The sequence below is a fragment of the Sciurus vulgaris genome, assembly GCF_902686455.1.
Source record: "Sciurus vulgaris genome assembly, chromosome: 17".
NCBI lineage: Eukaryota > Metazoa > Chordata > Mammalia > Rodentia > Sciuridae > Sciurus > Sciurus vulgaris.
In genome coordinates this window covers 68,181,749-68,192,231 of record NC_136478.1, presented here as the reverse complement: position 1 = coordinate 68,192,231, position 10,483 = coordinate 68,181,749, and the positions used below count along the sequence as shown (strand labels likewise).

At 41.2% G+C, this 10,483-nt stretch overlaps 1 pseudogene across 1 annotated transcript; it reads right to left on the bottom strand.

Moving 5' to 3' along the window:
• Window positions 1–3,530: 3,530 nt before the first annotated feature.
• LOC306648554 (vomeronasal type-1 receptor 4-like) lies at window positions 3,531–9,523 on the bottom strand (annotated as a pseudogene). The gene is made up of 3 exons: window positions 8,731–9,523; window positions 3,800–3,872; window positions 3,531–3,554 (listed from the first exon to the last, which is right to left on the bottom strand). The product of its transcript is annotated as a vomeronasal type-1 receptor 4-like (transcript).
• Window positions 9,524–10,483: the final 960 nt, after the last annotated feature.

Genomic DNA, 10,483 nt, shown 5'->3' with positions numbered 1-10,483 from the left:
AAAGAGTTAAGAAAATATAGACTAAGTTTTTGCCCTGTCCCTCTTTGAAGAGAGACCTAGGGAGACCTTTGAAGAGAGTCCCTAAGAGAGACCAAGGGAGCCTGCTTCAATTGGTCTCCTTGGGAGAGCTCCCTCAGGTTTGGGTCTTATTCTAAATCATTTTTTATAGTCTCTTGGACAGCAGCCATCAAAACTTTAGCCTGGCATTTTGGTGGACCAACTCTAATTGTTGTGAGTTTGTGTTGGCAGTAGTTTACATTTTAATGTAAGTTTTAGTGAACATGGTTAAAAACATTTTAATAATTTTTTCCAAATTTCAATATAAGACATTTGATCAGGATTTCCAGGCTGCCCAAAGACAATTTTGGTAGTCCCCTGAGGGGGCCATCTGACTTCAAAAATTGGTCATTCTCTCTCACAGAATTTAGAGAGAGAGAGATGTCAACCAGGTCCTATAGTTAGCAGCTCTTCTCTGGAATTCTGGAAATTGGTCAATATGCATTGAAGGGCATACACGAAAAGCATGAGGAAGATTCACCCATGTCCACACTGAGGAGCAACCAAAAACAGAAAAAGGCAAACACATAACAGGTAAGACGCAAAAGACGATGACAAGTGGCCACTCCGGATTCCTGACCTGAGGGCCTGGGCAACTCTTGCCACAGTCCCTGACTTGGAAAGTAATGCTGTGTCCAGCCTTCCTTAGAGTCCCCAGATACAGATTCAGCAGAAACAGAATTATGGGTCCCCTGTCGGGGTTGGGGGGTGGACAGAAACAGGTGACTCTCGGGGAATTTATTTCAGTCCTGGGGCAGGGCTGCACACACTGTGCAGCCGGGGGTGAGGAACATCTTTCAGAGGCCTTTCCCTAGGAGCAACTGTGAGACTCTCCTCTCCACAGGAGTTTCCAAGTCAGTGGTAAGCTGTGGTTACCCATCAGTCAGCAGGGATTTCTTTGGGGCCTCCAAATATAATGGGGTGAACCTTAAGAACAGACCTATCACCACTGAGAAGCCCAATTTGAGAGTCATTGTTAAGATGACTGGCTGTCCATCTCACAAAAAGTCCTCAAAACATGGCTATTGAGAGAAGAGCCTTGACTATAGGGTTGCAGGGGTTTTTATACCATAAGTCAGTACATCAATCATAAGTGTCTGTTGCTATGACTTAAAATTACAAACTAACATCATGATATCTGAAATCATCAGCGGAGGGCGAAGTGGTTCAAAAGACTTTTCATAGCTATGAACTAAAGAATGGTTACTAACATTTAAACCATCACTGTTGACACCACCATTAACATGGTACATTGTTTAGGAAAAATAGGAATCAAAAAGAGAACAATTTCTCATTACACAAGGTTTGTCATTTTCTTTTGCCAAACCTGTCTTGCTAAGCAACTGATGATGGGTACAGAGGTGGGTGTTCCCATGGGAGAAGTATTTTCTACATAACATGGAGTCTCAATGTAAGATGGAGTTCTGTTTACTCATGCCCACGTTTCCTGGCCTATAACATTTCCATGGAGCCATATCTGTCAAACTGTCACACTTCACATGATCTTTAGAATTCTTCCTCCAGCCTCTCAGCTGCAACATTTCATGCCTACCATTCCTTTTTCCTGTGCTCTCTTCTCACTGTTGGCTATTAGACAGTCATGCACTGTCACTCCCCTCAATACTCTACAGGTAAACAGTTGCCCTGGGTGCTCAAGAGACAGGTCATGCCAATGGACACATTCCTGCCCACTCGCTGAATGTAAAAAATATGTTTGCATCCATAATCACAGAAGAAATATTTTAACCCCAAAGTTGTCATTGTCTGTGGAATTCCTCTATGTAGAATGATCAGAGTTGGTTATCATCAGGTGCTTCAGAATCAAACCTGTGGACCACAATCTGCACACAGTGCAAGAAAACTCTAAGTGCAAATAAAGCTGAGAGAAATTTCCCAGAATTCCAACAACAACCTGTGATCAGAACATCAGTCTTGGTGGTAATATGTGGAAGCCATCCTGTAATTCAGCATACTGTCCTTCATATTAAGGCAACAGTTGTTCCTCTTAGCAAAATGACTCATTATCATCAGCTGTGCTCAGATACACAGGTGAGCACCTGTATGCACTTGCTACCAGAGGAGGTGAGGCAGGAGAATCACCAAAAATCATGATTTTGCATGATCCCTGGAGGCTGTCAGGGTCTCATTTGGAAAGTTCAGGAAATATTGAGTTGTGACCTATAAGTCACTTAATGAACATTTGTGTGTCTCACTGTTCTCCAGGCTTACCTGAGTTCTTGAACCCAATTCTTGCTGATTTTGCATTTCCCCTCCTTCCAAATCACTTCCCCTCTAGGGAGAGGCTCTGACCATGAACCAGAAGAGTGGGATTACTGGCTCAAATGTTCATTCCATTTCAAGTGTTTTTCACAAATCTGCTGTCCAAAGTGGTTGCACCCACTTGCAGTCCCACCAATAATGTATGAGTTTATTGGCTTCTTGTTTGTTTATATTTCACAAACACCTTCTATTCCCACTTCTTAAAAAATGACCTGGCTATGCCTACCCCATCGCTAGCCTAGTCATGTTCTTGGCAATTTAATTAACTAATTAATTATTTTAAGTAAGGAAAAAAATCTTGTTCATTGTTAATTTTCAAAGCTTTAAATTGTATCCTTTCATAGTATTCAGAAAAAAAAAAAAAAACAGAATCACACAAAGCATCCAAGAAAGGTGTCTAAAGAGGTGAGAGTAAAAGGAAGATCATAGTGTCAACATTTATATTACATGTTATTGGATTCATTTCTATATAATAGAATGAAAGCTAATTTGAAAATGGTGATATGGGAGTATACTAGGAAACTGAATTCATGCAAACTAGCACGAAACAAGAGAGAGACCAGGATGAGTGCAAGCTGCATAAATTAGCTCTCTTTTTAAGGAATGAAGTCTCACAAAGGAAAGGGATGCACGGTGAAATGGCATCTTGGAACTCAGTTTCGTGGTGGAAAGTAAGCCCCTGAACAAGTAAAGGCACTGAATGTATATAGGTGAATTTGAGGGGTCATTTTGTGAACAAATACCATTTTCATTGGACACTCTGGAATGTGAATCTTTTGGTTAGGGTCTGTGTACTGTGTCTGAAGAGAATTTACTTTGCAGATTAATGCCTCCCAGAGAGAGTGTTTCCTTTATGGGTGATAAAACACCTTCTTCCTGTCTGTAGCTGATTGTCACCTGGAAAACATTTGTCTTGAGAGATGAAGTCTGTTGGTACATGGCCTCCATTTTCACTCACTTTTCCAAGATCTCATTATCTTGGGGATTAGTTATTCTCCATATCCATTAATTCACATTACCTCAGACCTGGGAGTAATCTAAAGAGAACACCATCCACAGCAGAAAATAATTTGCAAAACCCCTAAGAAATAAAAGCACCAGCATTAGAGAGATCAACTAACAAACTCTAACCTTTTATGAAGCATCACATTGGTGATACAGGCATTGAGATTCAATGAGAATCTGGGCCTGCTTCACTGGTGTTGAAGACTGACCACCTGAGAAACACAAAGGCAAGAGAAAAAAGTTTTGTTAAAAATGTAAAACAGAGAAAGATAGAGAGAGACTCTTCCACAGATGCAGAGGAAGGGGTCCACATTGGAGGTTGGTGCCCCAGGAAGTGAAGGTGTCCTCCCCTTTTACACATTTTAGATTTCCTTAGTTCGTATGCCCCCTTTGTCCCTTATCTTACCTAACTTAACTATCACTTCCCACCGCCCGCGGAGGAAATGATAACACGTACGCCTTTTTTGGTACAGTGAAGCTTCTTCTCTTTAATGTGGACAAAAGGCTTTTCAATGCGGAACTGCTCCAGGCTATAAAGAATACAGGGACCAATCAGAAAGTTGTCCCTGTGGCGAATGCATGGACATATCAAGTAAACGCCTAAAACATGTACTGTACACAAGCCAAGCACAAAGTACATCAGCCAATCAGGAGTACTTCCTGAAACTTGTTAACAGCTTCAAGCTTTTTCTGGCACCATGCCAGGCACCATCTTGAAGATCAGGCCAGGGCATGCCCGCATCCAGGGGCCCTCAGAGGCGAGCGTCCCTGACATTACCAAAAGGTGGAGTTACCAAAAGTAGGAGTGACTCAAGGCCTGTAAGGAAACCAATCAGGGGTACCCACAGGAAGGGAGCAGCCCAAGAGTCATTCATTAACGACTCTTTTCGGGGAGGAAGAGTTTCCTGGAGGCAGGCATTTCTGGCAACAGGTTGGAGAAGGAGGAAGTGTCCTGAATCTTCAGCTTTTTCTTTCCTTTCATTTTGAACCTGTTCCCCATCCTCCTGATCTGACTGGATCACTCATTACCTACCATGACTACATTTTGCCCCCTGGCCTGATGAGTAAACGCTGCCTCTCAACCCAACAGCAATGGCGACGTATCAGAATACCTACACTGCATCTGCAAAGAAATAAGGAGCACTCATTGGCCAAGTAAATAATGATGAAATATACATCATATTAGTGAAACTTCATTCTTTGACTTCTGCAGGTTTGACCTTCAACCTGTATCCATTGCCACCTGAATGGTCTGAGGGACACAGGGCACACTGTCTCACTATCATTTCTGATCCAAACAAAATCAACCTTAGATTTAGTAAATACTTAGAGGATCTCATGAAACACAGCAATCTGTTAGGCTTCTGGCAGTGGTTCACTACAGGGAAGGGGTACAGGTTACAGTCAGCTCAGAAAAGAAACTGATAGGCAGAGTCCAGGAGAGGCTCCCAATATGGAACTTCCCCTCATCCACCCTAAGGGTCACACATGTACTGCGTCCCCACAATGTGAAACAACACTCCTGGGTCCTGTCAGCCAGGTCAGTTTACCTAAGTCTTAATACCCAGAGCTTCTGGATCCTGCCACACTGTTCAAAGGACTGAATTAAGCCTCAGATTGTCATGAGCAAGGCATTTACCACAGGACTCAAAACCCAGCAAGTTTACATCAATAGAGTGTCTGGTGGTGAAGTACCAGGCAAACACAGCCACTCCCTTTAGGCATCACATTCCAAAGGCGTAGAGACCACTGTCCAGTAGCTAAAGGCAAAGGCCAGATCTCACTTGGCTAAGGCTAATTTTCCATTTCTGTTCAACTCCTGGTCACTCTGAAGGATCTCTTATAGCAAACTGAGCATGTTTACCTGGAAATCAGCATTTCATACAGCACTGACAAGACCCAGGCTGTAGTGCAATAATGTGAGTATATCCAGCACTTGGCAGAGCCAGAGAGAAGCAGAGGGAAATTTAAAGATATCTGTACTCCATCCTATGGATTTGTTACACTCATTAGCATGTGCTGGTATTAAGTTCATTACTCATTCCCCCCTCAACCTACCCACAATACTTTGGGTTTGCTAAGTCTTCAGTACATACTCTATGTGGAAGTCAGTGTGCAGAGCCTTTTGGATCATCACTCACTTTTCCAAAAGACAAACATACACCATGTGACAGTGTGGGCTTCCACATATGTGTGCACTCTGATGTTCTAACAGTCAAATGCTGACACACATGCAGGCCTTCCCATGATCTCAGAGTTACCTCACACCTTCATTCACATTTGAAATACAGACATCAATATAGCACTTATAGCTCCACGCATTTTCACTCATTCAGTCACAGTCCCCACTTTTTTGTTTTGCAGTAATTTTTTGCTCTTCATTTCTCCAAGTATGTCAATACCAGAATATGGGTGGTCATGGTCATCCTTTATATTGTCTGCACCATCACCGCATGACACCAGGACACTATTATTCATGCACAGTATTTAAGCACTATTTTCACCATTGTTACATGATGTCATGAGAATGCTGGAGAGTGTGTGGTGTGACTGAGTGTGACAGGGTGAGGGTGGGTGGGTGTGGATTATAGAGGCCACAGGGTTAGGGTGATGCACAAGGCCTGGGGGCAATGTGGAAGGAGAGAAAAGGCAGCAGGCAGCTGCACAAGTGCTAAAGGGTCTGGTATATCTCGACTACACTGGGCAGCTTAAGATCACAATGGGGCAGTTTTCAATGCAGTAGAGGGAAGAAGACATTTTTATGTGGAGTTTTTAGGGGGCAGCAGTCATGATATTTTCCCAGAGGTTCTTTGTCTCTGTTCTCCAGGGCTCCCTGGTGGTTCTGTGTGCCTCTGGCCTCCTGTATGCCTTACCATATTACTGGGCTCCAACTCCCTATTCCAACCTCCATTCCTTACTTGCCTCCTTATCCCCTACCTAGAAGGGTCAGGCCCAACGTGTGTGCCGCCCTCCATTGACCCTGTTCACCTATTTCCAATTACATAATCTAAGGACATCAAGTCAGCTTTTCATAGGACAGGAAGACTGCCTGAACATGCACCTTAGGTCATTCCTTGGAAAATATTTGGAGGATTCAAGATTTGCAGGAATACCTTGTGTCATGTTGCAAACTGGCTTGGTGTATCCATGTGCTGCAAGGATGTGAGATCCCCCTATTGTCCCAGCACATGCCACTGAGCATATGGTAGTGCAGCCTGAGATGACAGGAAACTGTCCATGCAGATTGTATCACCTCATCAAGACTGTATCACTTCTTTGACACAGTGCTAAAGTGCAACCTTGGAAGAGGAGTGGAGCATTTAATGCACCATTTTATAAATAGCCATTTTCAACAGGAATGCAGCTGCAAGGTTCCAGTGTCTCAAAGCATCATGTGGTATCTGAACAGACACCCAAGCTATGGGCAGCTCATCCTCCTCTGCATCTGAGCACCTGTGGGGTGCAGCCTGACCCTCTGTGGTTACAATAAAGCAGAGATGGCAGCACAGTTAGCAGAGTGTGCAGTAGAGTAAGGATCTGGGTTCATAAAGAACTCAGAGGAACCTTGAGGGGCATCTCTTCACACATTCAGATACATCCTAGTTCCCTCATCCCTGTGAGGCTTAGAAATTCTCTAAGCCTCCATCTTACCTTACTTTCACTCAATCTTTCTAGTATGTATTCCCAGCCCCACAATATTGTGGTCTTTATATTCAAAAAAATTAAAACATTCTAGTCAGAGGTAATAGTGGGAATCATTGTGATGTCCTCACAGAAGCATATGCATAGTTTTCTCCTTCTTAATCCCCAGTACCTTCACTTCTGTCCTTGTTCCCTACCCACATCCCCTTCCTATTCTCCTTTGGTCATTTATTTGTCACCTTTTTTCACTGTTCTGAGCAGAAAGACCTGAGAAGAACAATTAAAGGAGGAAAAGTTTATTTTGAGGCTCAGAGTTTCAGAAGTATTTGCCCATAGATGGCCACCTCCTTCCTTCAGGGTTGGAGGTGAGGTAGAACACCATGGCAGAAGTGTGCGGTGAAGGAAATTCAGGATGTGGTCATCACGATGCAGAGACAGCCCTCCACTCCAGGGGAAAATATAAACCCTAAAGCTATGACCCCATGGACACACCACATCCACTACAACCTATCAGCCTCCAGTTACTACTCAGTTAATCCCTATCAGGATTAATTCACTGACTGGGTTGAGGCACTCATAACCAAATCATTTCATTTCTAAAACTTCTGGAAATTTCTCACCCATGAGCTTTTGAAAGATACCTCATAACTAAACAGTAGTATTCCTAACATTCCTCCACTGGTCTCCAATATCTTGTGACCACCTTACAAAGCAAAATATAATTAGTTAATTTCCATGATTCCCCCCAGTGAGTACCTGTGTCAACATGTTGAAGTGTTGATCCCATGTTTTTTTCTGTAGCAGTTGCAATGTTTCATAATAATTCCTTACTCTCTGATGAACTTTGAGTGAACTTTTGTGCAGAGTAAGCAGTAGGAGTCTAGTTTTATTCTTCTACATATGGCTATCCAGTTTTTCCAGCAACACCTGATAAAAAGATGACTTTTGTCCAACATAAGTTATTAACACCTCTTTCAGTGATCAGATGACTGTGTCTACATGTATTTGTTTCTGTGTCTTCTGCTCCATTAGTCTCCATGTCTGCTGAAATGCCATTTCCATTCTGACTTGACAATGCATTTCTGTAATATAATTTGAGATCAGGTATTGTAATCCCTAGATTTACATTGAAATGGTCTTTCACATTCTATATTTGCTGTCTTCATTTATTCCCCAGAAATTCATTTAGCCCACTGGACTTTTAAATAATCATATTTTAATAGTCTTTATCTGGAATTCCTTCACTTTCTTTGTTATTAGATTGTAAATTTGGGATAAATTTATTTTTGTTCTGGCAAATGTACAGGAGTTCACCACTTGTTCAGTCATTGTGATTAAAACAACTTCCAAGGAACTGAAATCATTCAATTGACTTTTCTCCAGCTACATGAATTCCAATGACTATCTAGAGGATGCTGTCCATCATCATGAGGGCCATCAGCTGTAATCACCTTTACCATGGCCCTGTTGATCTCACTTCAGCAGTTGACAATCCCAATGTCCTTTGGGATGTACGATGGAAAGACAAGTGACTCTCCATCAATTTCCTGATTGGTGTTTGGAAAATAAAAAAGTCTAAAAACTTGCACATTGTCAAAACATTCTGTTCATATACTTACAATCAAATTTTAAAATTTGTGTATTTCCTAGAAGCAGAGCCTAAATAAAATGGAATCATGGTTCATGAGAAGGAAGGTACTGACAGTGGGAAAACACATGGAGATCAGTGCACTGGTGCTCACCCACCACAACCTTGAACTAAAATAAAGGATAACACAAACATTTAATAGGGAAGAGAGGGTATATAAACTCACAAAGGAGCACACGAGGACAAAGATTCTCTGGGTGTCTCTGGACTCAGGGCAGGATCTGGAAGAAACTTTGATACTGTGAATGTGCTGAACCCATTGCTTGTGCCTGAGCAGAAGAACAATTATGGAGTCACTGTACCAGATCATGAGCACAGAAAAGAGAACTTCAGGAAATACAAACTGTGCTGCATATAATATGCCTGGGATTTTATCATAACTTTAAGAAGAACAGCATCCATAATTTGTTTTTTTGGGTCAGATTTCTGTTACTACATTTGCTAAATATATACAGAGGAAAAATGTACCACCATGTACAGAATCCAGCAAATCAAAATAGCAAATTCAATATACTTTGGAGCTTTTCCTTTGAGATCCCTCCAAAAGGAGTTCATGGGGCTGATAGTGATTTTCTGAAAGATGCTCAAGAGACAGGTGATGCCAATGAACACACTGCTGCCCACTCACTGAATGTATAAAATAAGTTTGCATCCAAGGTTATTGAAGAAATGCTTCAACATGAAAGCTGTTAATGCATGGGGAATACCTATAGAAAGAATGACCAAGGTGTTGGCTATGATCAGGTGGCTAAGAATCATATCGGTGAACCTAAATGTGCACTCATTGCAGAAAAGGACTAAATATTAATAAAGCAGAGAGAAATTTCCCACAATTCCAACTGCAGTCTGTGAAAAGAACATCAGTCCCATTGCCACATCTCTGTTGTTCATCCTCTATGTCACCACATTTTCCTTTACATTACAGCAACACTCCTTCCTATGAGCAAAGTGACTCATTAGTTTTTTTTTACTGAAGTCCAGTGGTATACACCTGTAGTCACCAGTTCTTCAGGAAGCTGAGGCAGATGTTTGGTTTGAGTCTAGGTATTAAAACCCAGCCTGGAAAATATTACAACATCTGTCTCCAAATACAAAATATATTTTTTACACTAAGTACAACTTTTATGCATCTATTGGACTAAAAAGTATTGAAGCCCACATGTGAATGAGGGGAGTTTACAGATATTATTCATATAAAAATAAACGTTAAAAAGCAAGTGAGGATAACCTGGAGGAAGCAATGAACAGTGAGAGCAATGGGAAGAAAACATAATTCTCCATTTCCAGAATAAACTGATATTTGATAGTCATTTTGAAGAAGAGTCAAATTCTGTCCCCACTCACACCATATAGCATTTCAGTTATGAATAAATTCCTGACTCAATTGTAAAGAAAATGAATGTAACTTTGCAAAAAAAAGAATATTTTATGATCTTAGTTAAAAAAATATTGAACATCATAAGCACCATAACCATACATATTTAAAATTACAAGTTAGATCATATTAATTAATAATGTGTGTTCATCCAGAACCACAAATATACACACTCCTGGAGTATGTGACAGTGAGAAAATGATCTAATGGAATAACTCTTACAGAATGCATGAGAGAATAAAATACACAATGTATTGCATTGAAACCTAAAAGAGAAAAGACATTATTTAATGAGTAATCAGGGGAATATATTTAATACCTTTGTTAGGACCACTCCCTGGTATCATCATACAGCAACAGAAGCTAAAATAAAAATGACTGGTAATACCAAGTTTTAAAATGCGTATGGATAAACTGAATCTCTCACTCAATGTCACTGACTGTTGTAATTGGTACACACATTTTGGAAAAGTGGT